Source organism: Tachysurus fulvidraco, chromosome 15 (genome assembly GCF_022655615.1).
Source record: "Tachysurus fulvidraco isolate hzauxx_2018 chromosome 15, HZAU_PFXX_2.0, whole genome shotgun sequence".
Classification (NCBI taxonomy): Eukaryota; Metazoa; Chordata; class Actinopteri; order Siluriformes; family Bagridae; genus Tachysurus; species Tachysurus fulvidraco.
Genome location: NC_062532.1, coordinates 802,994 through 830,735, shown reverse-complemented (window position 1 = coordinate 830,735; position 27,742 = coordinate 802,994). Strand labels below are relative to the sequence as shown.

General features: G+C 37.8%; 1 protein-coding gene, 2 long non-coding RNA genes and 1 pseudogene across 3 annotated transcripts in view; 1 reads left to right on the top strand and 3 right to left on the bottom strand.

Moving 5' to 3' along the window:
• Positions 1 to 27,742, bottom strand: part of LOC113651616 (aerolysin-like protein) — a 382,868-nt gene that overhangs the window by 146,176 nt on the left and 208,950 nt on the right. The window lies entirely within an intron of this gene.
• Positions 102 to 26,894, bottom strand: LOC113637484 (annotated as a pseudogene).
• Positions 3,839 to 5,467, top strand: LOC113637485. Its single transcript, XR_007137857.1, has 2 exons — positions 3,839 to 4,383; positions 5,379 to 5,467. It is a non-coding gene; the product is annotated as an uncharacterized LOC113637485 (long non-coding RNA).
• On the bottom strand, positions 5,988 to 9,134 carry LOC125138614. The gene is made up of 2 exons (XR_007137862.1): positions 7,709 to 9,134; positions 5,988 to 7,424 (listed from the first exon to the last, which is right to left on the bottom strand). It is a non-coding gene; the product is annotated as an uncharacterized LOC125138614 (long non-coding RNA).

Below are 27,742 nucleotides of genomic sequence, written 5' to 3'. Positions count from 1 at the left end.
ACTTAATAAACTTTGGAACTTCTCTTTGAAAGACTTTGACTAAAGACTTAGACTTCCCAGAGTACTCGCCGGGAACCAGAAACCGAGCAGAGGCTGAATTTATTTACCCTGCCCAGGCGGCAGACGAAAAGAGGGTTACCCTGCCCAGGCGGCAGACGAAAAGAGGGTTACCCTGCCCAGGCGGTGGATGAGAATTCCTTACAGTTCTGATAAAGAGCAGATCTAGCCATGTAGACATTGTGCTTCACCAGAGGTTTTCCTGTGTTAGCCTTGTTAAGACACGGTTCACTGGGACACTGGGCTTCGGGAAGCATCTAGAACCATCCACGAGTCAAAGCATTAGTTTCTATTGAGAGGGGTTTTAATGATTTAAATCCTAACAGATTATAATCTTTTAATCTTTTATAAAGGTTTACAAATACTGGATTAGACTAGCAGAATAAATCAAATCACTGTTTTCACTGGTTTAAAGATTAAAAAAAAAATAATAAAAAAAATCTCCCGTCCCACCCCATACAGGACACACGAAAACATGCAAGATTGTAGAAGTCACCGCTGGCTACAGATACGAGTACACACGTAGTAGAAACAACCACAGACAACTCAGACAAATGGATAAGTTTTCTCCAGTAATATTTGTCACTGATATTGACATAAGTATGTAGTGGAACACTGTATTACACATTATGGCCAAAGTGGACAAAGTTTCCAAAAATTTACATTAATACTTTTAAATATGCTGAAATAGTGTAATACCCCCCCCCAACACACACACACACACACACACACACACACACACACACACACACACACACACACACACACACACACACACACACACACACACACACACACACTTCAAGTCAGGAAGACCTTTACTGAGATACTGAGTTTTTGTACAGTACAGTACAATTTCATTCAAAGCTTATTAGGCCTGATCAAGCATTTTGTTTGATTCATTCACAGTCACTTTTTCAACAGAGTAAACGACACCCTTGTAGGTTCCACTGGTTTTAATCTCCAGCACGCTGCCATTATAGCAGGTAATCTTCTTGATGCCAGTGAATGGGAGATCAACTGTAGCCTGGCCAAGTGTGACGCGCACATCCACTTTTTTACCTGCAGGAACTTTAACAGGAAACGTGGAGAGCTCTGTTTTCTCTTCACTGGTCTCTGAAGCATATGTACCTTCAACACCAATATTTAAGTCATATCTTGATTCCTCCCTCACAAGCAGTGGAATTCCTGCATTTACTTCCAGGCTGAATGTGGAATCCATTTTGCCCTTAACAGACCAGGAGGATATTTGGATGATTTTTTTTATAGGTCTCAATTGTAAATTCCTGAGTTTCAGAAGTGTTGTTCTGGTAAAACACAGATTTCATTTCTCCAACAGCCATTTTGGGTATCACATCATGAATGGTGGGATACACAACATTGGTAAGCTGAACAGACTTAACAATGTTGATGAATATAAACTATAAACTTTCCAAAAAAGTTTCCTTTAACTGAAGTTAACTAACATGAATAAACCATATCTAACGCCATTGCTGCAATAAAACACAAGCAGATTTCACTTACATGATAAAAAGTCGGTCATGTTAACATTGTTCAGTTAATGTGTTCACACCCAATGAGGATTTCGCACGTCAGAAAATGTTCAGAATCGAGCTTTCATAATATGAGTTAAAGAAACCTTAAAATTAAGCATTAACACATACAGTAATTATAAAGCTATAATACTCTAATCTACATACAGTGTCAGTTACAGTCTTAATACCGAAAGCAAAAGCGTTTACGTTAAACACTAACTGTGGCAGGACAGAAAATACACACAAAATAATCAATATGTAACACCAATATGTGACCTGAGTCCAGTGACACACTTCCTTTTTCTTGCCTGTGTCAGTGTTTAAATTACACACTGTAATTAAAATACTTAAAATATACTTTTCACTTTAAAATACTTTTCACTTTTCTTGCTGCAGTTAATGTATTTGAAGAAGACTTTTGTTTTGTTGTCTCAGTTTACTCTGATGATTTGAAAGCTTCAAGTGATCCAGCTTTATCTAAACGTCTGAGTTTTAGAGAGTGGAAAGGAAAATATTGTACATCGTGTAAAATGTATACAAAGTGTATGGTAGTCATTTTAGGAGAGTTAAAAGGAACACATCCACGGTTTTACCTGTGTGTGTGTGTGTGTGTGTGTGTGTGTGTGTGTGTGTGTGTGTGTGTGTGTGTGTGCGTGTGTGTGTGTGTGTGTGTGTGTGTGTGTTCTCACGCTGTTAGCAGGAATTCCGATTAGAGAAGCTTTTTCCCCCTAAGGGTTAATACCCTTAAACTGTCCGAACACTCAAGAATTAATCTCCGTCTCAGAAACTTTAATAACATATTTTCACAGAATCAAGTTTTCTGTAACAGATACAGTGGCATTTTTCTCCAACCTTCTACACTTTCATTCTGTTTATAATAAAGCATCAAAAATCAGATTATATCAAATTAGATAGACGCTCTATAGACTTTAGATCATTTTGGGAATGTTCTACCAAAAAACATCTGGTCTGCATTACATCATTATCCTGTTTTAAAAAAAAAATCACATTTGATCAATAAAACACAACCTGACCAACACCAATGTAGTAACAAAAAGATCCAGCCATGTTCATATGTGTAATTTAAAGTACCCTGATAGATGAGTTTGCCATTAGACTCCTACATCTTTAAATTTTTAAATGCTGCTACAACTGTTTTTGCAGAACAAACAGACTGTATACTGGGTGGTGTCATAGTTATCAAGTTTATGTCCTTGATTACATTTACATTTACGGCATTTAGCAGACACCCTTATCCAGAGTGACTTACAACTGAGCAACTGAGGGTTAAGGGCCTTGCTCAGGGACCCAGAAGTGGCAGCTTGGTGGACCTGGGGTTCGAACCTATGACCTTCCGATCAGTAGCTGATCAGTTGATGACCCAAACATCCTCCTGAGCGCTTACCAGCAAACTGGAATTCACATCCACATGAGTCCTTCACAATGATCCAATACAGACCAGATGCTTTTTGATAGAGCCTATAGAGCTTCTATGGAATAGAATAGAAACTACTTTGTAGATTTTTGATGCTTTATCATAAACAGACTGAATATTCTTTGGTTTGGAGAAAAATTCCATCGTAACAGAAACCATGATTCCGTGTTAAGATGTCATCAATAGGTTCAGTGACACAAATGAATGTTCACAAAAGAATAAACCTCATCATTATGCCTTCTCAGAGTTTAAGGAAATTAATCTCTGACAAAGACGTTTGTATGTTTAATTATTCAGTCACCTAAATCAGTAAATAAATAGTAAATCGCTCCATTGTGTATTTTAAGCTTTAAGAAAATAACTTCTGGGATGAAAAACTTGTGTAATTTATCTACAACCACCAGCTTAGACACACTGGTATCTGTGCTTGTATGTATTAGTATGTAAGTATTGTATACGATCAGGTCAAGTTGAGAGGCTTTTAAATGTCATTTTGACCAAATACAATATCTGATACAGTACACAGTGAAATGAAACGTTTGTCCAGGACCCTGGTGCTACATAAAGACACCGACCTACATGAGACAACACAGAACTAATCAATCTATCGCCATAAAGAGACAGTGCAAACAGACAATATAATAAACTACAATACAGATATATAAAGACAGCACCACCCAGTATACAGTCTGTTTGTTCTGCAAAAACAGTTGTAGCAGCATTTAAAAATGTAAAGATGTAGGAGTCTGATGGCAAACTCATCTATCAGGGTACTTTAAATTACGCATATGAACATGGCTGGATATTTTTGTTACTACATTGGTGTTGGTCAGGTTGTGTTTTATTGATGAAATGTGATTTTTTTTAAGCAGGATAATGATCTAATGCAGACCAGACGCTTTTTGATAGAACATTCCCAAAACCCTGATCGAAAGCCTATAGAGCTTCTATCTGATGCAATAGAGAAGACATTGTAGATTATTATGCTTTATTATAAACAGAATGAAAGTTTTGTAGGTTGGAGAAAAATTCCACTGTATCTGTTACAGAAAACATGATTCTGTGTTAAGATGTCATATCAAAGTTGAGTGACAAAAAGGAATGTTCACCAAATAATAAACATTATTGTGCAATGAGGGGTGAAAAGCTTGTGAAATCTGATTTCCAAATAACAGCATGGACAAACACAAACACACTTGGTACTTGGAAGTGTGGTGTAAGACTCAGCACCACCCTTTTATTTGGTATAAATACGAGAGCATGAAGCTTCTGTCTCATCCACAAACTTGCATCCTTCACAAGACGTCTTGAGAAGTTTGAGAAGACATTTCTTGCTACCTGCTTCATCAGTTCCTTGTAAGTGTGCAGTTTATTCTTGATGACATTATGTAGGTTATTAACTGTGTATGTAGATTACTGTGTATGTAGATTATAGTATTACAGCATTATAGTTACTGTATATGATAATGTTTAACTCATATTATGAAAGCTTAATTCTGATCATTTTCTATTACAGTGTGGTTTGTCAGTGCGTTAATCATTAATAAATAAAATGTGTTAGTACTGGTAAAGTAAATTGGTGTGGTATAAGAGACATAAAGCTCTGTAGGACTCCACTTTATCACATTACACCTTGTTTATTAGTTTATATTTTATACTGACTGATGAAATTTTACTAATAAATTCTCACATGGCGTCCATAACTCAACTCTGTACATGCTGGCAATAAAATCTTTGGGTCTCAGAGTTCTGAATTATGCTAGTTAACATCCACTTCTGTGTTTATTAAAAAAAAAAAAAAAAAAAAAGTCTGTTGATCCCAAAGTTAAATGTTAGTGATGGTGTAACATAGGGGTCTCAGACACAGAGTGAGGTTCTGTACAGTAAAAGTTAACATGAGGAGAGGAAACACACTTTAAACACCACGTATCAAAGACAGATAGAAAACATTTAAAGACTTGGCAAATACATAAAGGCAAGACAGCATCATACATGATAAAGCTTTCCACAATAACACAACTCAGAACTTACACATGTCTAAAGTTTCACACTGACATGCTAGCACATGTGCTTTTTATATGGCGCTAACAGGAAGTGGGTGATGTAATCGAACAGATTATTAGAACACAGAGGATGGCATCCTTTTGTAAAACATTAATCTGGCCATTAGCGTACAAAAAGACATCTCATAATACAGTTGTTTAATGAAGCTTAATGAGCTGAATCAGCAAATAATATCAGCAGTAGCTCATGCTTCAGGCATTTTATTATCTTAACTACAATTCATCTTAAACATGCCTATTTATCAGAAGAACTATTTTCATCCATCTTGAAATGTTTGTCTTTTTAAGGTTAAGAACAAGATGTTCAGTATTGTTCAAGTTGGTGGAAATGGAGGAGAACCTTTCAATTTTAATGGCCTGCAAAATCGATCCTTGTTGAAAAAGATCCAGGTTTGGGAAGGTGATTCTCAGATAAAAGCTGTGAAGGTGGAACTTGCTGATAAGCGGATAGCACAGTTTGGTATTCCATCTGGGGAACTGCAAGAGTTTACCTTTAACCAAGATGAGATATTCGACTCCCTTTCACTTTCGCCAAATCAAGAGGGTACTCATCTGGGTGCCATCAAATTCAGTACAAATACTGGGAAGCAGTTCTTTGCAAGCATGAAAAGTGGTAAGCTGAAGCCAGAAGTACAAGTTGATGTTGCCTCTGGGAAATGCATTGGAATCCAAGGACGTTCTTCATCTGGCATTGATCGCTTTGGCTTCATGATGCTCAACTAGTGATACCAATGTGGTGTATCCCACCATTTCTATAGTCCCACCCAAAGTGACTAATCACCCAAATCTCATATATTAAATCATTTGAATCAATAATGTTTGTGTTTGAGGTTATCTTAGTTTGATTGTTTTTCATATTTGCTTTTCATAATCGATTCTTTTGGTTGATTTTTTTTCCCAAAGCTGTTAACCAATAAAAAAATTGATTTGATTTATTTTGCTGGTTCAGACAATTTATTCTGCTAGTCTACCAGTGGTGCAAGACTAAAACATCTCATTTTGTTATTTTTTTAGCTCTAGTTTGACTCTAGCTTTGTGTAACACTTTGTTTCTTTTCTTTTGACATTTTCAGATTATAATCTGTTATAATTTCCATCAATAAAATCAGTCTCAATTGAAACTAAGATTCTGACTTGTTTTTTCCATAATTATGTATTATTCTAGATTCTTCCTGAGCACTACCACAAGTCCCAGTCTTCCCAGTAAAATGTTACTATATGCTGATGTAAACAAACACTCATACACTACTTGAGCACATTTAATCTAATTCATTCTTATTAATTAACATAATAAATTGTTTTCTATACTTATATACTTTCTCCACTATAATTATTATCTATTCCTTTAGACTTTGTCCACTTTGGCCATAACATCTACTACATAACACACTGTTCCATAACGTACACATGTCAATATTAGTGGCACATGCTACTGGTAGCTTAACCTAACTTAACCTTCTCCAAGTTCTCTGTAGCTGTTTAATATACAGTACAGGACACCTGGACATCACAGCCATGTGTACAGTATGTCCCCAAAGTGTTGCACAAAAACTGATGAACACAGTGAGCTCCATTTTCTCTTCATTGGTCTCTGAAACATATGTAACCTTAACACCAATAGTTAATTCATATCTTGATGTTGGTAGGACATGGATTTAATTTCTCCAACAGCCACTTTGGGTATCACATCAGAAATAGTGGGATACACAACATCAGTAAGATCAGCAGTGAGATGAATAAATCATGTACAAGCCCATTACTACAGTATAAGAAAATACTAGCGGAATTCAATGACATTAAATAAAATAAAACCAGTCATTGTTAACATTGTTAAGTTAATGTATTCACACCTAATGAGGATTTAACATTACAGTATTTACACCTCAGAATTAAGAAGTTATCAACTTTAATGCTAGTGATTTCTTTACCAGTACTGACACATTTTATTTATTAATGATTAACGCACTGACAAAAAAAACTGTAATAGAAAATGATCAGAATTAAATAAAATCGGTCGGTGATTTTCAGCGTGAGTTTCGGCCGCTCCGCATCGCTCTCACTTGCCGCGGTGCTGGCCACGGTGCTGGAGATCGGGAGTTCGCGGTTAGCGCCGTAGGCCAAAGTGCTGAACCGCCGGCTGTTCCACTCTCACTCTCGCTTCAGGGTTGCCGATGCACTGGACGAAGAGCGGCCTTTCCTCCGTTCGTGTGTTTGCGGTGGTGCACGTATTGTCATGGTTTAAATTAACATGAGTCAGTACATGTGTTTTTTATTGAACAGTTAACTTGTGACAAGTTTCCGTGTTGTGGCCGTGCTACAGTGCCAAGCCCAGAAGCTGTGAAAAAACAGACATACAATATATGATGTAAAACAAGTTAAAACACTTTTTGTATATTCATCCATACGGTGTGTCCAAAGTCCAAGGTGTGTCTAAAGTTTAACATTTATCCAGGAATCATTAAATAAGATGAAAATATTTTACAACACCGTTCTATAAACATTTTAGACATTTTTATTTTGTATTATATTTAATGTTTTATTTAACGTTTGAGATGATTTTTAGTGACTTTTTATTTATGATTTATTTTGATTTATTTCATTTTTTATCAATCGATTTACCTTTTTTTAATGCTTTTCCAGTGTATTACTGCTAAGCAAATTTCACTTCAGTTTTCTAGAAATTATGAGAAGTTAAATAACTTGTTGAAATTCTATCATTCTTTAATAACAGAAGACATTAAATGTGTGTTTTATCAACTGAACAGACATTAGAGTCGGTATGATGATGGTAACACATGACACATAGAGGAACATATTAAAGGAATCCATATGAGCTGCTTAATGAGCCACAATCAACTTGGTCTGCTGCAAAATCTATAAAACAAATGAATGGGATATTTACATATATAGGGTTAAATATGTATTCATCACATGAAATTATGTAATACTGTAAATCTGTAATTCTTAAGGAATAACACAATCACTGATGGAAAAATACTCATCCATGAATCTAGTCTTTTCACCTTCAGTTTGATTTTCCTATAATATACAGTGCCTTGCAAAAGTATTCATACCCACTGAACTTTTTCACATTTTGACACGTTACAACCACAAACAAAAATGTATTTTATTAGGATTTTATGTCATAGACCAACTCAAAGTGGAAAATAATTGTGAAGTGGAAGGAAAATGATAAATGGTCTCCAAATTTTATTTACAAATAAATATCTGAATAGTTTGGCATGCAATTTTATTCAGCCCCACTGAGTCAATACTTTGTAGACCAAACCTTCCACTGCAAGTCTTTTGGGATACGTCTCTACCAGCTTTGCACATCTAGAGAGTGACATTTTTACCCATTTATCTTTGCAAAATAGCTCAAGCTCAGTCAGATTGGATGGTGAGCATAAGCAAATTTCAAGTCTCACCACAGATTCTCAATTGGATTTAGGTCTTGTTTTGACTGGGCCATTCTAACACATGAATATGCTTTGGTCTAAACCACTCCATTGTAGCTCCGGCTGTATGTTTAGGGTCATTGTCTTGCTGGAAGGTGAACCTCTGCCCCAGGCTCATGTCTTTTGCAGACTCTAACAGGTTTTCATCTAGGTTTGCCCTGTATTTGGCTCCATTCATCTTCCCATCAACTCTGACCATCCTCACTGTCCCTTCTGTCCATGGTGTGTTCAGGGTGATGTGCAGTGTTAGGTTTCTGCCAAACATAACATTTGGAATTTTGGCCAAAAAGTTCAATTTTGGACTCATCTGACCAGAGAACCTTCTTCCACATGATGGTTACAAAATGTAAACGAGATTTCTTATGGCTTTCTTTCAACAATGGCTTTTTTCTTGCCACTCTTCCAAGACCAGATTTGTGGAGTGCAACACTAATAGTGTGGACAGATTCTCCAAACTGAGCTGTGGATCTCTGCAGCTCCTCCAGAGTTACCATGGGCCTCTTGGCTGCTTCTCTAATTAATGCTCTCCTTGCATGGCCTTTAAAAATCATCTCAAACTTAAATATAATACGAAGTTAAAATAACTACAATACTTATATATATATATATATATATATATATATATATATATATATATATATATATATATATATATATATATATATATAAGGTAAAATGACTGACAGAAAAGAAATTTGATTTATAATCATTTATAAAAAGTATTTTTAAATCATCTCAAACATAACATTTGTCTTAAAACATTAAATATAATACAAAATTAAAATATCTACAAGACTTTCACAGCTTCAATTAAAGTGCGTTTGGAAAAATGATTTGTAATAAACTTGATTTGCTTTGTGGTTTGAAAGAAGAGAAGTATGTTGAGACAGACTGCCGTGTAAACAATCTGTTAATTAAATTATCTTTTCAAAGACACCAGATGCAAGATTTGGATCAAAGTCGTCAACTCGAGTCTCGGTCCGGTCCAGCTGCATAAAACATGTTGGACCAGGGTGAGAGCTCAGGGTTTATATTTCTGTCCTGATTATTTGACTGCATCAAGCATTTCTTTTGAATGCTCAGAGATTGGGTGAAAAATCAACCAAAAGAATCACCCATTCAGAGTCGGGGCTCTTTACAGGACACTCGAGATCTTCCACTCTAACCTCCAACACATCATGGAGATCTTCGTGGAACTGGCTTTGTACACAGTGTAATGGCGGCACATGCACCGCCGCAAATGCATGGAGAAAAAACCGCTCTTTGCCCACTGCATCGGCAGCCAAGAAGCAGGAGAGTGTAAAAGGCGGCGGTTCAGCACCATGGTCAGCGACACTAAGCGCGAGCTCCCGAACTTCAGCACGGTGTCTAGCGCCGCGGGGGGTGAGAGCGAGGCGCAGCGGAGCGGACGAAACTCCCGCCGAAAATCACGGGCCAATCAGGAGCGCCGCTGGAGCATTCACTCTCCAGGTGGAAAGCACAGCAGGAATCTATCGGATCTAATGCTTCTTGTTTTTCTGATAGTCTTTTACAGACACATCCAGCTGACCTGGGACTTCAAATTGCCGGCTGAGCCTTTGCTACGCTCCTGGAGAGGACCGCTTCACCTCTACCCTGCCGTCCCCCTCCTACTGCCTAGGTTTGAATCCTGGACTTCTGCCCAAATGCCCCTGAAGCCCCTTAATTAAAGGGGGGAACTATTTACTTTAATGCCTTTTTCTGGTTTTTGCACTACATTAAACTGAGGAGAAAATAAATATCACCACGTTGTTCCTACATCCAGTGAAGACCAGATGCTTTTTGGTAGAACATTCCAAGAGCCCTTATCTAAGGTATGTAGAGCTTTCATGGGATGTAATGGAGAAGAAATAACAGTTAGAGAAATTATGATTCCCTTCCAATGTCTTATCAAAAGTTTCTGAGAGACAAAGAAATGTCACTTCATTGTGGTTTCTTAGATGTTCTGACATTTTAAGGTAATTAACCTGTGCTGTATATTCATGATTACATTATGTAGGTTATTAACTGTGTATGTAGATTAGAGTATTATAGCTTTATAATTACTGTATGTCTTAATGTATGTGAAAGCTCGATTCTGAACATTTTCTGTTGTGTGAAATCCTCATTGGGTGTGAACACATTAACTGAACAATGTTAACATGACCGACTTTTTTTCATGTAAGTGAAATCCGCTTGTGTTTTATTATAGCAATGGGGTTAAACATGGTTTATTTATTTATTTTAGTTAACTTCAGTTAAAGGAAACATTTTTTTTGTACAGAATAACCAAGTATATTTATATGGTGCTGTCTTTATATATCTGTATTGTAGTTTATTATATTGTCTGTTTGCACTGTCTCTTTATGTCAATAGATTAATTAGTTCTGTGTTGTCTCATGTAGGTCGGTGTCTTTATGTAGCACCAGGGTCCTGGACAAACGTTTCATTTCACTGTGTACTGTATCAGATATTGTATTTGGTCACAATGACATTTAAAAGCCCCTCAACTTGACCTGATCGTATACAATACTTACATACTTATACATACAAGCACAGTTATCAGTGTGTCTAAGCTGGTGGTTGTAGATAAAGTCCACCACTATAGATTATAGTATTACAGCATTATAGTTACTGTATATGATAATGTGTAATTCATATTATGAAAGCTTAATTCTGATGATTTTCTATTACAGTGTGGTTTGTCAGTGTGTTAATCATTAATAAATAAAGTCTGTCAGTACTGGTAAAGTAAATAACTGTAGCAGTAAAGTTGATAACGTCTTAATTCTGAGGTGTGAATATTGTAATGTGAAATCCTCATTAGGTGTGAACACATTAACTTAACAATGTTAACAATGACTGGTTTTATTTTATTTAATGTCATTGAATTCCACTGGTATTTTATTATACTGTAGTAATGGGCTTGTACATGATTTATTCATCTTACTGCTGATCTTACCGATGTTGTCTATCCCACTATTTCTGATGTGATACCCAAAGTGGCTGTTGGAGAAATTAAATCAATGTCCTACCAACATCAAAATATGAATTAACTATTGGTTTTAAGGTTACATATGTTTCAGAGACCAAAGAAGAGAAAATGAAGCTCACTGTGTTCATCAGTTTTTGTGCAACACTTTGGGGACATACTGTACACATGGCTGTGATGTCCAGGTGTCCTGTACTGTATATTAAACAGCTACAGAGAACTTGGAGAAGGTTAAGTAGCTACCAGTAACATGTGTCACTAATATTGACACGTGTACGTTATGGGACAGTGTGTTATGTAGTAGATGTTATGGCTAAAGTGGACAAAGTCTAAAGGAATAGATAATAATTATAGTGGAGAAAGTCTATAAGTATAGAAAACAATTTATTAAGTCGAAATAATAATATGAATTAGATTAAATGTGCTCAAGTAGTGTATGAGTGTTTGTTTACTCCAGCATATAGTAACATTTTACTAGGAAGACTGGGACTTGTGGTAGTGCTCAGGAAGAATCTAGAATAACACATAATTATGGAAAAAACATGTCAGAAGCTTAGTTTCAATTGAGACTAATTTTATTGATGGAAATTATAACAGATTATAATCTTCTGAAAATGTCAATAGATTTTGGTCTTTTTGGGTCACTTTGGGTGAGACTTTAGAAATTGTACGATACACCACATTGGTAAGCTAAGCACAAAGCATTATAGCTTACTGAGCACCATGATGCCGAAGCGATCAATGCCAGATGAAGAACGTCCTTGGATTCCAATGCATTTTCCAGATTGAACATCAACTTGTACTTCTGGCTGCAGCTGACCACTTTTCATGCTTGCATAGAACTGCTTCCCAGAACTTGTCTTGAATTTGATAGCACCCAGATGTGTACCATCTTGATTTTTAAAAAGTGAAAGGGAGTCGATTATCTGATCTTTGTCAAATGTAAACTCTTTCAGAGTCCCAGCAATACCACCAAAGTGTCCTGACCGGCCATCAGTAAGAAACACCATCACGGCTTTTATCTGAGAATCACCTTCCCAAACCTGGATCTTTTTCAACAAGGATCCAGTTTCCTGGCCATTAAAATCGAAAGGTTCTTCTCCATTTCCACCAACTTGAACAATACTGAATATCTTGTTCTTAACCTTAAAAAGACAAACATTTCAAGATGGATGAAAATAGTTCTTCTGATAAATAGGCATGTTTAAGATGAATTGTAGTTAAGATAATAAAATGCCTGAAACATGAGCTTCTGCTGATATTATTTGCTGATTCAGCTCATTAAGCTTCATTAAACAACTGCATTATTGGATGTCTTTATGTATGCTAATGGCCAGGATAATGTTTTACAAAAGGATGCCATCCTCTGTGCTCTAATAATCTGTTCGATTACATCACCCACTTCCTGTTAGCACCATATAAAAAGCACATGAGCTAGCATGTCAGTGTGAAACTTTAGACATGTGTAAGTTCTGAGTTGTGTTATTGTGGAAAGCTTTATCATGTATGATGCTGTCTTGCCTTTATGTATTTGCCAAGTCTTTAAATGTTTTCTATCTGTCTTTGATACGTGGTGTTTAAAGTGTGTTTCCTCTCCTCATGTTAACTTTTACTGTACAGAACCTCACTCTGTGTCTGAGACCCCTATGTTACACCATCACTAACATTTAACTTTGGGATCAACAGACTTTTTTTTTTAATAAACAGAGAAGTGGATGTTAACTGGCATAATTCAGAACAATGAGACCCAAAGATTTTTTTGACATCATGTACAGAGATGTGTTATGGACGTCTTGTGAGAATTTAATGCTGAAATTTCATAAATCAGTATTCAGTATAAAATCAGAAGTAACTAATAAACAAGGTGTAATGTGATAAAGTGGAGTCCTACAGAGCTTTATGTCTCTTAAACCTCACCAATTTACTTTACCAGTACTAACACATTTTATTTATTAATGATTAACGCACTGACAAACCACACTGTAATAGAAAGTGATCAGAATTAAGCTTTCATAATATGAGTTAAACATTATCATATACAGTAACTATAATGCTGTAATACTATAATCTACATACACAGTAATCTACATACACAGTTAATAACCTACATAATGTCATCAAGAATCAACTGCATACTTACAAGGAACTGATGAAGCAGGTAGCAAGAAATGTCTTCTTTAAAAGACGTCTTTTGAAGGAAGCAAGTTTGTGGAGGAGACAGAAGCTTCATGCTCTCGTATTTATACCAAATAAAATGGGTGGTGCTGAGTCTTACATCACACTTCCAAGTAGTAAGTGTGTATGTGTTTATTGTGTCCATGCTGTTATTTGGAAATCAGATTTCACGGCTTTTCACCACTCATTCCACAATAGTGTTTAATATTTACTGTAATGAGCATTCCTTCGTGTCACTCAACCTTGTGATGACATCTTAACACGGAATCATGTTTTCTGTAACAGATACAGTTACATTTTTCTCCAACCTACAAAACTTCTGTTTGTAATAAAGCATCAAAAATTTACATTGTCTTCTCTCCTGCATTAGACAGAAGCTCTAAACATTAATAAACAAAATGTGTTAGTACTGGTAAATTAAATTGGTGTGGTATAAGAGACATAAAGCTCTGTAGGACTCCACTTTATCACATTACACCTTGTTTATTAGTTACTTCTGATGTCTGAATACTGATTTTTGAAATTTAATAAAATAAATAAAATAAAATTCAGAGTTCTGAATTATTACAGTCAAGTCAAGTCAAGTCAAGTCAAGTCACCTTTATTGTCACATCACCACGGCACATGTGCCTTGGTGAGTGAAATTCTTGGGAGCAAGCTCCAGACATTGCAGAACCATTTACATACAGTAGTAACATAACATAAACATAAATAGAACAGTTTATATAAGTATATATATATACATATATATACATATATATATATATATATATATATATATATATATATATATATATATATATATATATATATATAAAGTATTATATACATGTAATATTATGTAACATGTTAAGGTGCAATGGATTGTACAGATACAGAAATGTCCTGTGGTACCGATAGCTTATTGTCAGATAGATTGTTATTTAGATTAGATGCAGTGTGTGTGTATGGACCCATGTGTATTGATGCAGTACGGATACAGTGTGCATGTGTGCATGTGTGTATAGTCCGGTGTTGAACTGTTGAATATGCTGTGTGCTGTGTTATTTATGGCTGTTAATTAGTCTGATGGCCTGAGGGAAAAGCTATCCCTCAGTCGACTAGTGCGGGATCGGATGCTGCGGAGACGTCTTCCTGAGGGGAGCAGAGAGAGCAGTCTGTGGGATGGGTGGCTGGAGTCATTAATGATCCTCCGAGCTTTCCTTATGCACCGCCTGTTGTAGATGTCCTGGAGGGAGGGAAGCTCACCTCGAACAATGTGGCTGGCAGTTCGCACGACCCTTTCCAGAGGCTTACGGTTGCCAACGGTGCTGTTTCCAAACCAAGCGGTGATGCAGCCCGTCAGGATGCTCTCTATAGTGCAGGTGTAGAATGTTCTGAGGATGCAGGGGCTCATTCCAAACTTCCTCAGCTGTATCAGGAAGAAGAGGCGTTGATGTGCCTTCTTCAGCGCTGTGTCGGTGTGTGTGGACCAAATGAGATCCTCACTGATGTTGACACCCAGAAACTTAAAGCTGCTCACACGCTCCACAGGTGTCTTGTCGATGGAGATGGGTCTGTGTTCTCTGCTCTGTCTCCTGAAATCCACCACCAGCTCCTTGGTCTTGTCAATGTTTAGTGAGAGGTGGTTCTTTCGACACCATTTGGTCAGAGTGCTCACCTCTTCTCTGTAGGCTGTCTCATCGTTGTCGGTGATCAGGCCTATCACCGTTGTATCATCAGCAAATTTGACGATGACGTTGGAGCTATGTGTAGCTGTACAGTCGTGTGTGTATACAGGGAATACAGGAGTGGGCTGAGGACACAGCCCTGAGGAGCACCGGTGTTGAGGATCAGAGGGGATGAAATATTGCTGCCCATTCTCACCACCTGACTTCTGCCTGTCAGGAAGTCCAGAATCTGGTTGCACAGAGATCTGTTTAGTCCCAGAGTCTGAAGCTTCGCTACAAGTGTGGCAGTGTGGACTATTGTGTTAAATGCTGAGCTGTAGTCCACAAACAGCATTCTCACATAGGTGTTCTTATTTTCCAGTTGGGAGAGAGCAGTGTGTAGGGTGAAAGCGATAGCATCATCTGTGGAACGGTTGCTGCTGTATGCGAACTGTAGCGGATCAAGTGAGGCAGGCAGCACAGAGCAGATGTATTCTCTGATGAGTCTCTCAAAGCACTTACTGAAGATGGGTGTGAGAGCAACTGGCCTCCAGTCATTTAGGCATGTGATTTTATTTTTCTTTGGTATGGGTACTATGGTGGACTTTTTGAAACATGATGGATCCACAGACAGACACAGGGAGAGGTTGAAAATGTCTGTGAACACACCAGCCAGTTGGGATGCGCATGCTCGGAGCACACGACCTGGGATGCCATCAGGACCCGCAGCCTTGCGGATGTTTACTCGTCGGAAGGATCGGGTTACATCCGCGACAGAGACGGAGAGAGCACTCAAATCTTCTGCAGCAGCCGCAGGAGCGCTCTCTGTGGGCGGGGTTGTGAGCCTCGAAACGAGCATAAAAGTTATTTAGCTCGTCCGGTAGAGAGGCGGCAATGTTTACAGTCGCTGGTTTGTTCCCTTTAAAGTCTGTGATGTTGTTGATGCCCTGCCACATGCTTCTTGCATTGTTGGTGTTGAAATGTTCTTCAACTTTGTTTTTGTATTGTCTTTTTGCGGCTTTGATGGTTTTCCTGAGATCGTAGCTGGCTTGTTTGCGATCGTCAGGATTCCCGGATTTAAAAGCAGACGTCCGCGCTGACAAGGCCGCTCGAACATCGCTATTAATCCACGGTTTTTGGTTGGGGTAGACGCGGATTGTTTTTGTCGGCACAACATCTTCTACACACTTCCTGATGAAACACGTGACAGAATCTGAGTACGCCTCTATGTCGTCATCAGACGCTGCCCGGAACATGTCCCAGTCCACGTGATCAAAACAGTCCTGTAGTATAGCATCTGATTGGTCGGACCAGCATTGGATTGTCCTGAGGGCGGGTGCTTCCCGTTTCAGTTTCTGCCTATAAGCAGGCAGGAGCAGAATGGACGAGTGGTCCGATTTGCCGAGAGGTGGGCGGGGGAGGGATTTGTAAGCATCCCGGAAGGGAGAGTAGCAGTGGTCCAGTATACGGTCACCACGCGTGTTGATGGTGATGTGTTGGAGGTATTTTGGAGCTATTGTTCTGAAGTTGGCTTTGTTAAAGTCCCCTGTTACAATAAACGCTGCATCTGGGTGCGCGGTTTCCTGCTCACTTATATACCCATACAGTTCCTTGAGTGCCTGGTCTGTGTTAGCTTGAGGAGGAATATAAACAGCTGTGATAATGACCGCTGTAATATCCCTCGGTAACCAGAATAGTCGACACAGAAGCATAAGAAATTCCAGATCAGGGGAGCAGAAGGATTTAATAGAGTGTAGATTCCTTTCATCACACCACGAGTTGTTGATAAAGAAACAAACACCTCCGCCTCTGCTTTTCCCTGTGAGCTCTTTCGTCCTGTCCGAGCGGTGCACGGAGAACCCCGTGAGCTCGATGGCTGAGTCTGGAACCTCCGCAGACATCCAGGTTTCTGTGAGGCAAATAATGCAGCAGTCCCTCGTTTCTCGTTGGTAGGAGATACGTGCCCGTAGTTCACAGAGTTTGTTGTCTAGTGACTGAACATTAGCCAGCAAAATGGTTGGGAGAGGAGGTCGGAGGGGACGACGTCTGAGTCTGACAAGGACGCCGGCTCTCTTCCTTCTTTTCCGTCGGCGTTTCCTTGGTCGCGTTTGTGCGGCCCAGACAAAGGGCTCCGATGCGGTGTTGGTAAACAAACTGCCAGCATTCAGGAACTCAAAGTCCGGTTTGCGTTTCGCAACATAGGAACCTATATTTAGAAGCGTGTGTCTGTCGTAGGCAGTTATGCAGACAACTTCCAACACGCAGGACAGCAGGATAACTAGTAAGATAAATGAAAAACTGCAAAGTTTCCTCGGAGCTCGCAACACGGCTGCCATGTTCGGCGCCATCTTGCTCCAATTCACTCCTAACACCCTCTTCTTTGTTTATAAAAAACTGATGATCAGATCACATGTTTCAGCCTTTTCAAACAATGTTCAATAGGATTCAGTAGGATGTAGTAACAAATAGCTTCTGGAGTGAAATGTTCTGCCCAGTGCCAGAAAGCTTGGTCTCAGTCACAAGGCACAACATTTCAATCCAGTATTTTCACTTCGTATTTTATTATAGAAATGGGCTTGTACTTGGTTTATTCATCTTACTGCTGAGCTTACCAACGTTGTGTAATAAGTACTTTATTTGGTTGTTAGACACATTTGGCATTTGGTAGATGCCCTTTTCCAGAACAACTGGCATTTAACCTCATTTTATACAAATGAGGGTTAAAGGCTTTGCTCATGGGGCCAGAAGTGGCAGATTGGTGGACCTGGGATTTAAACTGACAACCGTCCGATCAGTAGTCCAACACCTTAACTGCTAATCTAACACATTCAATGGCAAGTCCTTCAGTGGTCATCAAAAGTCCTTCCGTAAGGCCTTTTGTACTTTTTTGTTTTCCCTGCTGCTAATAGTTAAACATTTTTCTGAGTGGAGTGATAAGTCATATATAATGTCCATGTTTAAATTGGTACACATTAAACTGCATATATTATAAGCTAAAGTAATAACTACTTGGCACGATCACCTGATAAGTGTGTGGCACAATGAGATAAGAAATGTAGCACCTTGGACAGTTTTAGGCAAGCTTGAAAAGTCTGAGTTCATACTCAGAAAAAAATAAATAACAAATTATTTTAATCAAAGAGTATGCACTGGCCATTCACAAACACAAACACCTAATAAAAATAATAAATAAAAAATATAGTCATCCAGTAATTCAATTGATTTAAAACGTATTATATTTGATGATTGATTGAGAGCATTTCACCTCCTTTTCACTTTGGCCACATCAAGATGGAAAATGTCTCTATAGAATCAAATTCAATACTGAACAATATGAATCAATTAGCATTGAAACCAATCTTTTTTTTTTTTTTTTTTCATAGAGTAATGCTTTGCATACATGGACCAATATTTGGAGTTTAATTTCTCAACCACTAAAAATAGAAAGAAAATTAGTAAGGCAGTCAAAGCAAAAATACATCTTTCCTGTAGGGGGCGCCTAGGCAAAGGTGCAGGCTCTCAAACGAGACAACAGGAGGACGGCAGCAGGATAGCGGTGAAGCGGTCCTCTCTAGGAGCATAGCGAAGGCTCGATCGGCAATGAGGAGACTTGGGTCAGCTGGATAGCTCTGTAAACCATATAAGAACAATGTAAAGCATTAGTCCCGTTTGGCACGCCCACTTTTCCCCTCTCCAGCCGCTGAGCCTTGCTTCCTGCTCTGCTTTCCTCCTGGAGGGTTGATGCTCCAGCGGCGCTCCTGATTGGTCCGTGATTTTCGGCGGGCGTTTCAGCCGCTCCGCCCCGCTCTCAGGTGCCGCGGTGCTGGCCACGGTGCTGGAGATCGGGAGCTCGTGCTTAGTGCCACTGGCCAAGGTGCTGAACCGCCGCCTTTTCCACTCTACCGCTTCAGGGTAGCGAAGAGCAGCTGTACATGTGTGTTTTATTGAACAGTTAACTTGTGCCAAGTTTCCATGTTATGGCCGTGCTACTGTGCCAAAGCCAGAAGCTGTGAAAAAACATACATACAATATATGATGTAAAACAAGTTAAAACACTTTTTGTATATTCATCCCACAAAGGGCTGTGTCCAAGGTCCAAAGGTGTGTCCAAGTTCCAAGGGTGTGTCCAAGGTCCAAGACAACCAATTTTAAATAGTATAAATATGAATGTGTGCAGTTTCTGTCTTATCTATAAACTTGCTTCTCTAACAAGACGTTAATTAAAGAAGGAACTTTTTCACTACATGCTTTTGACTACTTCCTTGTAAGTCGAGAAAAAAAAATCTTGTTTACATTATGTACATTTTTAACTGTGTATGTAGATTATGGTTAGTTACAGTACAATAATCTTCCTCTTACTGTATATGTTAAAGCTTTGACTCCTATTAAATATATCACTGCACCTCTGAATGCTTAATTATGATTATTTTCTTTACCACATGTCTTGGATGGTGGGTAAGTCTTAATTCAATAAAAATTTGTTAGCACTGGTAATGCAAAATTCCTATTGCATTAGGGTCGATTAGTTACATCTGAGGTTTGATTACTGTTAATAGAAATTTTTGGAGTAGAGTGGCTGCCATACATATGTAACTTCTATACAACATGCATCTGGTTATCCTTATGTGACAATCTCATCCAATACAAGAAAGAAACAAAGTGAAATTAATGCAGCAAAAAAGAGAGAAATGAAATAAAAGACAACAAAGACAGAAAGCAAGGAAGAAGGAAGCTATGGAAAATAAACTAGAAGAAATGGTGAAACCTCCTCATGACAGTAACCGTAAATGACAGGATGAACACATGTACCATTTTTACTTTTTTAATTCTTCACTGTGTTCCCTAAAGAACTGTTTGTGAAAAGGTGGATGATATTTTAAATTGACAGAAATAAAAGTGTTTTAGATTCAATAGTGGTGTGAACTTTATTACAAATCAAATTTCCAAACCCACTTTAATTGAAACTCTGAAAGACTTGTAGATATTTTAATTTTGTATTATATTTAATGTTTTATCTAAAGTTGGAGATGATTTTTAGATGGTTTTTATTTATGATTTATTTTGATTTATTTCTTCTTTTGTCAGTTTATTTTACTTTATATTTTTTCTAATTGCTTTTCCAGTGTATTATTGCTAAGCAAATTTCACTTCAGTTTTCTAGAAATTATGAGAAGTGAAATAACTTGTTAATGAAATTCTATCATTCGTTAATAACAGAAGACATTGAATGTGTGTTTTTTCAACTGAACAGACATCAGAGTGGGTATGATGATGGTAACACATGACACATAGAGGAACATATTAAAGGAATCCATATGAGCTGCTTAATAAACCACAATCAACTTGGTCTGCTGCAAAATCTATTAAACAAATGAATGGGATATTTACATATATAGGGTTAAATATGTATTCATCACATGAAATTATGTAATACTGTAAATCTGTAATTCTTAAGGAATAAAACAATCACTGATGAAAAAATACTCATCCATGAATCTAGTCTTTTCACCTTCAGTTTGATTTTCCTGGAATTTATATAGTGCCTTGCAAAAGTATTCATACCCACTGAACTTTTTCACATTTTGACACGTTACAACCACAAACAAAAATGTATTTATTAGGATGTTATGTGATAGACCAACTCAAAATGGCACATAATTGTGAAGTGGAAAGAAAATGATAAATGGTCTCCAAATTTTATTTACAAATAAATATCTGAAAAGTTAAGCATGACTTTGTAGACCAAACCTTCCGCTGCAAGTCTTTTGGGATACGTCTCTACCAGCTTTGCCCATCTAGAGAGTGACATTTTTACCCATTTATCTCTGCAAAATAGCTCAAGCTCAATCAGATTGGATGGTGAGCATAAGCAAATTTCAAGTCTCACCACAGATTCTCAATTGGATTTAGGTCTTGATTTGACTGGGCCATTCTAACACATGAATATGCTTTGTTCTAAACCACTTCATTGTAGCTCCGGCTGTATGTTTAGGGTCATTGTCTTGCTGGAAGGTGAACCTCTGCCCCAGGCTCATGTCTTTTGCAGACTCTAACAGGTTTTCATCTACGTTTGCCCTGTATTTGGCTCCATCCATCTTCCCATCAACTCTGACCATCCTCCCTGTCCCTTCTGTCCATGGTGTGTTCAGGGTGATGTGCAGTGTTAGGTTTCTGCCAAACATAACATTTTGAATTTTGGCAAAAAAGTTCAATATTGGACTCATCTGACCAGAGAACCTTCTTCAACATGATGTTTGCAAAATGTAAACGGGATTTCTTATGGCTTTCTTTCAACTATGGCTTTTTTCTTGCCATTCTTCCATAAAGACCAGATTTGTGGAGTGCAACACTAATAGTGTGGACAGATTCTCCAACCTGAGCTGTGGATCTCTGCAGCTCCTCCAGAGTTACCATGGGCCTCTTGGCTGCTTCTCTAATTAATGCTCTCCTTGCATGGCCTTTAAAAATCATCTCAAACTTAAATATAATACGAAATTAAAATAACTACAATACTTTAAAATATATATATAAGGTAAAATGACTGACAGAAAAGAATTTTCATTTACAATCATTTATAAAAAGTATTTTTTAATCATCTCAAACATAACATTCATCTTAAAACATTAAATATAATACAAAATTAAAATATCTACAAGACTTTCACAGTTTCAATTAAAGTGGGTTTGGAAAATTGATTTGTAATAAACTTGATTTGCATTGTGGTTTGAAAGAAGTGAAGTATGTTGAGACAGACAGCCGTGTAAACAATCTGTTTATTGAATGACCTTTTTAAAGAAACCAGATGCAAGATTTGGATCAAAGTCGGTGAACTCGAGTCTCGGTCCGGTCCAGCTGCATAAAACACGTTGGACCAGGATGAGAGCTCAGGGTTTATATTTCTGTCCTGATTATTTGACTGCATCAAGCTTTTCTTTTGAGTGCACAGAGATTGGGTGAAAAATCAACCAAAAGAATCACCCATTCAGAGTCGGGACTCTTTACAGGACACTCGAGATCTTCCACTCCAGCCTCCAACACATCATGGAGATCTTCGTGGATCTGGCCTTGTACACAGTGTAATGGCGGCACATGCACCGCCGCAAATGCATGGAGAAAAAAACGCTCTTGGCCCACTGCATCGGCAGCCAAGAAGCAGGAGAGTGTAAAAGGCGGCCGTTCAGCACCTTGGTCAGCGGCACTAAGCGCGAGGTCGCGAACTTCAGCACCGTCGCCAGCGCTGCGGGGCGTGAGAGCGAGGCGGAGCGGCCGAAACTCCCGCCGAAAAACACGGGCCAATCAGGAGCGCCGCTGGAGCATTCACTCTCCAGGAGGAAGCACAGCAGGAAGCGAGACTCAGCGGCTGGAGAGGGGAAAAGGGGGCGTGCCTAACGAAATTAATGTTTCTTGTTTTTCTGATAGTCTTTTACAGACACATCCAGCTGACCTGGGACTTCAAATTGCCAGCTGAGCCTTTGCTACGCTCCTGGAGAGGACAGCTTCACCTCTACCCTGCCTTCCCCCTGAAGCCCCTTAATTTAGGGGGGGACTATTTACTTTTTTGCCTTTTTCTCGTTTTTGCACTACATTACAATGAGGAGAAAATAAATACCACTTCGTTGTTCCTACATCCAATGAACATGACCGACTTTTTTCATGTAAGTGAAATCTTCTTGTGTGTTATTATAGCAATGGTGGTTATTTATATGGTGCTGTATTTATATATCTGTATTGTAGTTTATTATATTGTCTGTTTGCACTGTCTCTTTATGTCAATAGATTAATTAGTTCTGTGTTGTCTCATGTAGGTCGGTGTCTTTATGTAGCACCAGGGTCCTGGACAAACGTTTTATTTCACTGTGTACTGTATCAGATATTGTATTTGGTCACAATGACATTTAAAAGCCTCTCAACTTGACCTGATCGTATACCATACTTACATACTTATACATACAAGCACAGTTATCAGTGTGTCTAAGCTGGTGGTTGTAGATAAATTACAGCACTATAGATTATTGTATTACAGCATTATAGTTACTGTATATGATAATGTGCAATTCATATTATGAAAGCTTAATTCTGATCATTTTCTATTACAGTGTGGTTTGTCAGTGCGTTATTCATAAATAAATAAAATCTGTCAGTACTGGTAAAGTAAATCACTGTAGCATTAAAGTTGTTAACTTCTTAATTCTGAGGTGTAAATACTGTAATGTTAAATCCTCATTAGGTGTGAACACATTAACTTAACAATGTTAACAATGACTGGTTTTATTTTATTTAATGTCTTTGAATTTGGCTGGTATTTTATTATTGTAATAGGCTTGTACTTGGTTTATTCATCGTACCGCTGATCTTACCGATGTTGTCTATACCACTGTTCCTGATGTGATACCCAAAGTGGCTGTTGGAAAAATTAGATCCATGTCCTACCAACATCAAGATATGAATTAACTATTGGTCTTGAAGGTACACATGCTTCAGAGACCAGTGCAGAGAAAATGGAGCTCAGTGTGTTCATCAGTTTTGCTGGAACATTTTGGGGACATACTGTACACATGGGTGTGATGTCCAGGTGTCCTATACTGTATATTAAACAGCTACAGAGAACTTGGAGAAGGTTAAGTAGCTACCAGTAACACTCTCACCCACTCTCACTCATTTTCTACCACTTTATCCGAACCACCTCGGGTCACGGGGAGCCTGTGCGCTACCAGTAATATGTTTCAATAATATTGACATGTGTATGGAACAGTGTGTTATGTAGTAGATGTTATGGCCAAAGTGGACAAAGTCTAAAGGAATAGATAATAATTATAGTGGAGAAAGTCTATAAGTATAGAAAAAATGTACTTAAGTCAAAATAATAATATTAATTAGATTAAATGTGCTCAAGTAGTGTATGAGTGTTTGTTTACTCCAGCATATAGGAACATTTTACTGGGAAGACTGGGACTTGTGGTAGTGTTCAGGAAGAATCTAGAATAATACATAATTATGGAAAAAACAAGTCAGAAGCTTAGTTTCAATTGAGACTGATTTTATTGATTGAAATTATAACAGATTATAATCTGAAAATGTCAAAAGAAAATCATCAAATTGTTACACAAAGCTAAAGTCAAACTAGAGCTAAAATCACCAAATGAGATGTTTTGTTCATTACTCAGAATTATTTGTAAAGAATGTTTCATTAAACTAAACTGTGTCTTGCACCACTGGTAGACTAGCAGTATAAATTGTCTGAAACAGCAAAATAAATCAAATCACTTTATTGGTTAACAGGTTTGGAAAAAAAATCAACCAAAGGAATCATGATTATGAAAAGCTAATATGAAAAACAATCAAACTAAGCTAACCTCTAACACAAACATTACTGATTCAAATGATTTAATATATGAGATTCATGATATTGGATTTTTTAAAGGATTTTGAGAATTTAACTCAAACCTTAAAAGGTTTGAGACTTGACAACCAAGTATCCATCAGAATTGTTTTGAGCAGATATCCAAGTATCCATCAGAGTAAGTGACACATTTGTAGGTTCCACTGGTATTAATATCCAGTGTGCCGCCATTATAGCAGGTAATCTTGATGATGCCAGTGAATGGGAGGTCAACTGTAGCTTTACCAATTTCAATAGAAGCATCCAAAATATTTTCTGGAGGAACTGTGACAGGAAATGAGAAGAGCTTCATTTCATCCACAGTGAACTTTGAAGGATATTTACCCTCAACTCCAATTTTTAGTTTATATTTTGATAATTCCTTCACAAGCAGTGGAATTCCTGCCGTCACTTTCAGGCTGATGTATTGCAGGTTGCTGGTAAGAGCCCAGGAGGATGTTTGGGTGATTCTTTTGGATATCTCGATTTTGTAGTCTTGGTTTTTATCCGTGTTGTTCGTGTAGGGCATGGACTTGATATATCTGACAGTCGCATTGGGATTCACATCAATAGTGCGATACTTCACATTGGTAAGCTCAGCAGACTTGATGTTGTTGAGGAATATGAAGCCGAAGCGATCAATATCCAACCCAGAACGTCCTTTGATTCCCATGCAGATCCCAGAGGCAACATCAACTGGTACTTCTGGATGCAGCTGACCACTTGTCACGCTTGCATGGAACTCCCTCCCAAAACTTGTCTTGAATTTGATTCCACCCAGACGTGTACCATCTTGATTTGGCCAAAGTGAAAGGGAGGCAAAACACTCTTCATCTTCAAATGTAAACTCTTTCAGTTCCCCAGAAGGATCACCAAACTGTTTGGACAGTCCATTAGTAAGCAACACCTTTATGGCTTTCACCGTTGTTTCACAGACCCAAACACTGATCTTTTTCAAAAAGGCTCCATTTTCAATGTCATCACAATTGATAGGTTCTCCTCCATTTCCACCAACTTCATTATCAGTGACGATTGACATGATCTTGTTCTTAACCTTAAAAAGACAAACATTTCAAGATGGATGAAAATAGTTCTTCTGATAAATAGGCATGTTTAAGATGAATTGTGGTTAAGATAATAAAATGCCTGAAGCATGAGCTACTGCTGATATTATTTGCTGATTCAGCTCATTAAGCTTCATTAAACAACTGTATTGTTAGATGACTTTATGTACGCTAATGGCCAGATTAATGTTTTACAAAAGGATGCCATCCTCTGTGTTCTAATAATCTGTTCGGTTATGTCACCCACTTCCTGTTAGCACCATATAAAAAGCACAATCATCATGTCAGTGTGAAACTTTAGACATGTGTAAGTTCTGAGTTGTGTTATTGTGGAAAACTTTATCATGTATGATGCTGTCTTGCCTTTATGTATTTGCCAAGTCTTTAAATGTTTTCTATCTGTCTTTGATATGTGGTGTTTAAAGTGTGTTTCCTCTCCTCATGTTAACTTTTACTGTACAGAACCTCACTCTGTGTCTGAGACCCCTATGTTACACCATCACTAACATTTAACTTTGGGATCAACAGACTTTTTTTTTTAATAAACAGAGAAGTGGATGTTAACTGGCATAATTCAGAACTCTGAGACCCAAAGATTTTATTGCCATCATGTACAGAGATGTGTTATAGACGTCTTGTGAGAATTTAATGCTGAAATTTCATAAATCAGTATTCAGTATAAAATCAGAAGTAACTAATAAACAAGGTGTAATGTGATAAAGTGGAGTCCTACAGAGCTTTATGTCTCTTATACCACACCAATTTACTTTACCAGTCTAACACATTTTATTTATTAATGATTAACGCACTGACAAACCACACTGTAATAGAAAATGATCAGAATTAAGCTTTCATAATATGAGTTAAACATTATCATATACAGTAACTATAATGCTGTAATACTATAATCTACATACACAGTAATCTACATACACAGTTAATAACCTACATAATGTCATCAAGAATAAACTGCACACTTACAAGGAACTGATGAAGCAGGTAGCAAGAAATGTCTTCTTTAAAAGACGTCTTGTGAAGGATGCAAGTTTGTGGAGGAGACAGAAGCTTCATGCTCTCATATTTATACCAAATAAAAGGGTGGTGCTGAGTCTTACACCACACTTCCAAGGAACAAGGGTGTGTGTGTTTGTCCATGCTGTTATTTGGAAATCAGATTTCACAAGCTTTTCACCCCTCATTGCACAATAATGTTTATTAATTGGTGAACATTCCTTTTTGTCATCTTAACACAGAATCATGTCTTCTGTAACAGATACAGTGGAATTTTTCTCCAAGCTACAAAACTTTCATTCTGTTTATAATAAAGCATCAAAAATCTACAATGTCTTTCTACTGCATTAGATAGAAGCTCTATGGGCTTTAGATCAGGGTTTTGGGAATTTTCTTTCAAAAAACATCTTGTCTGCATTATATAACTATCCTGCTTTAAAAATCACATTTCATCAATAAAACACAACCTGACCAACACCAATGTAGTAACAAAAAGATCCAGCCATGTTCATTTAATGAGCCTTACATCACACTTCCAAGGAACAAGTGTGTGTGTGTTTGTGTGTCCACGCTGTTAGATGGAATTCAGATTTCACAAGCTTTTCACCCCTCTCAGTGGATAATTTACTTATACTGTCAGAAAGCACAATAATATAGTTTATTATTTAGTGAACATTCCTTTGTGTCACTCAACCTTGTGATGACATCTTAACACGGAATCATGGTTTCTGTAACAGATACAGTGGAATTTTTCTCCAACCTACAAAACTTTCACTCTGATTCCAGCCATGTTCATATGCGTAATTTAAAGTACCCTGATAGATGAGTTTGCCATCAGACTCCTACATCTTTACATTTTTAAATGCTGCTACAACTGTTTTTGCAGAACAAACAGACTGTATACTGGGTGGTGCTGTCTTTATATATC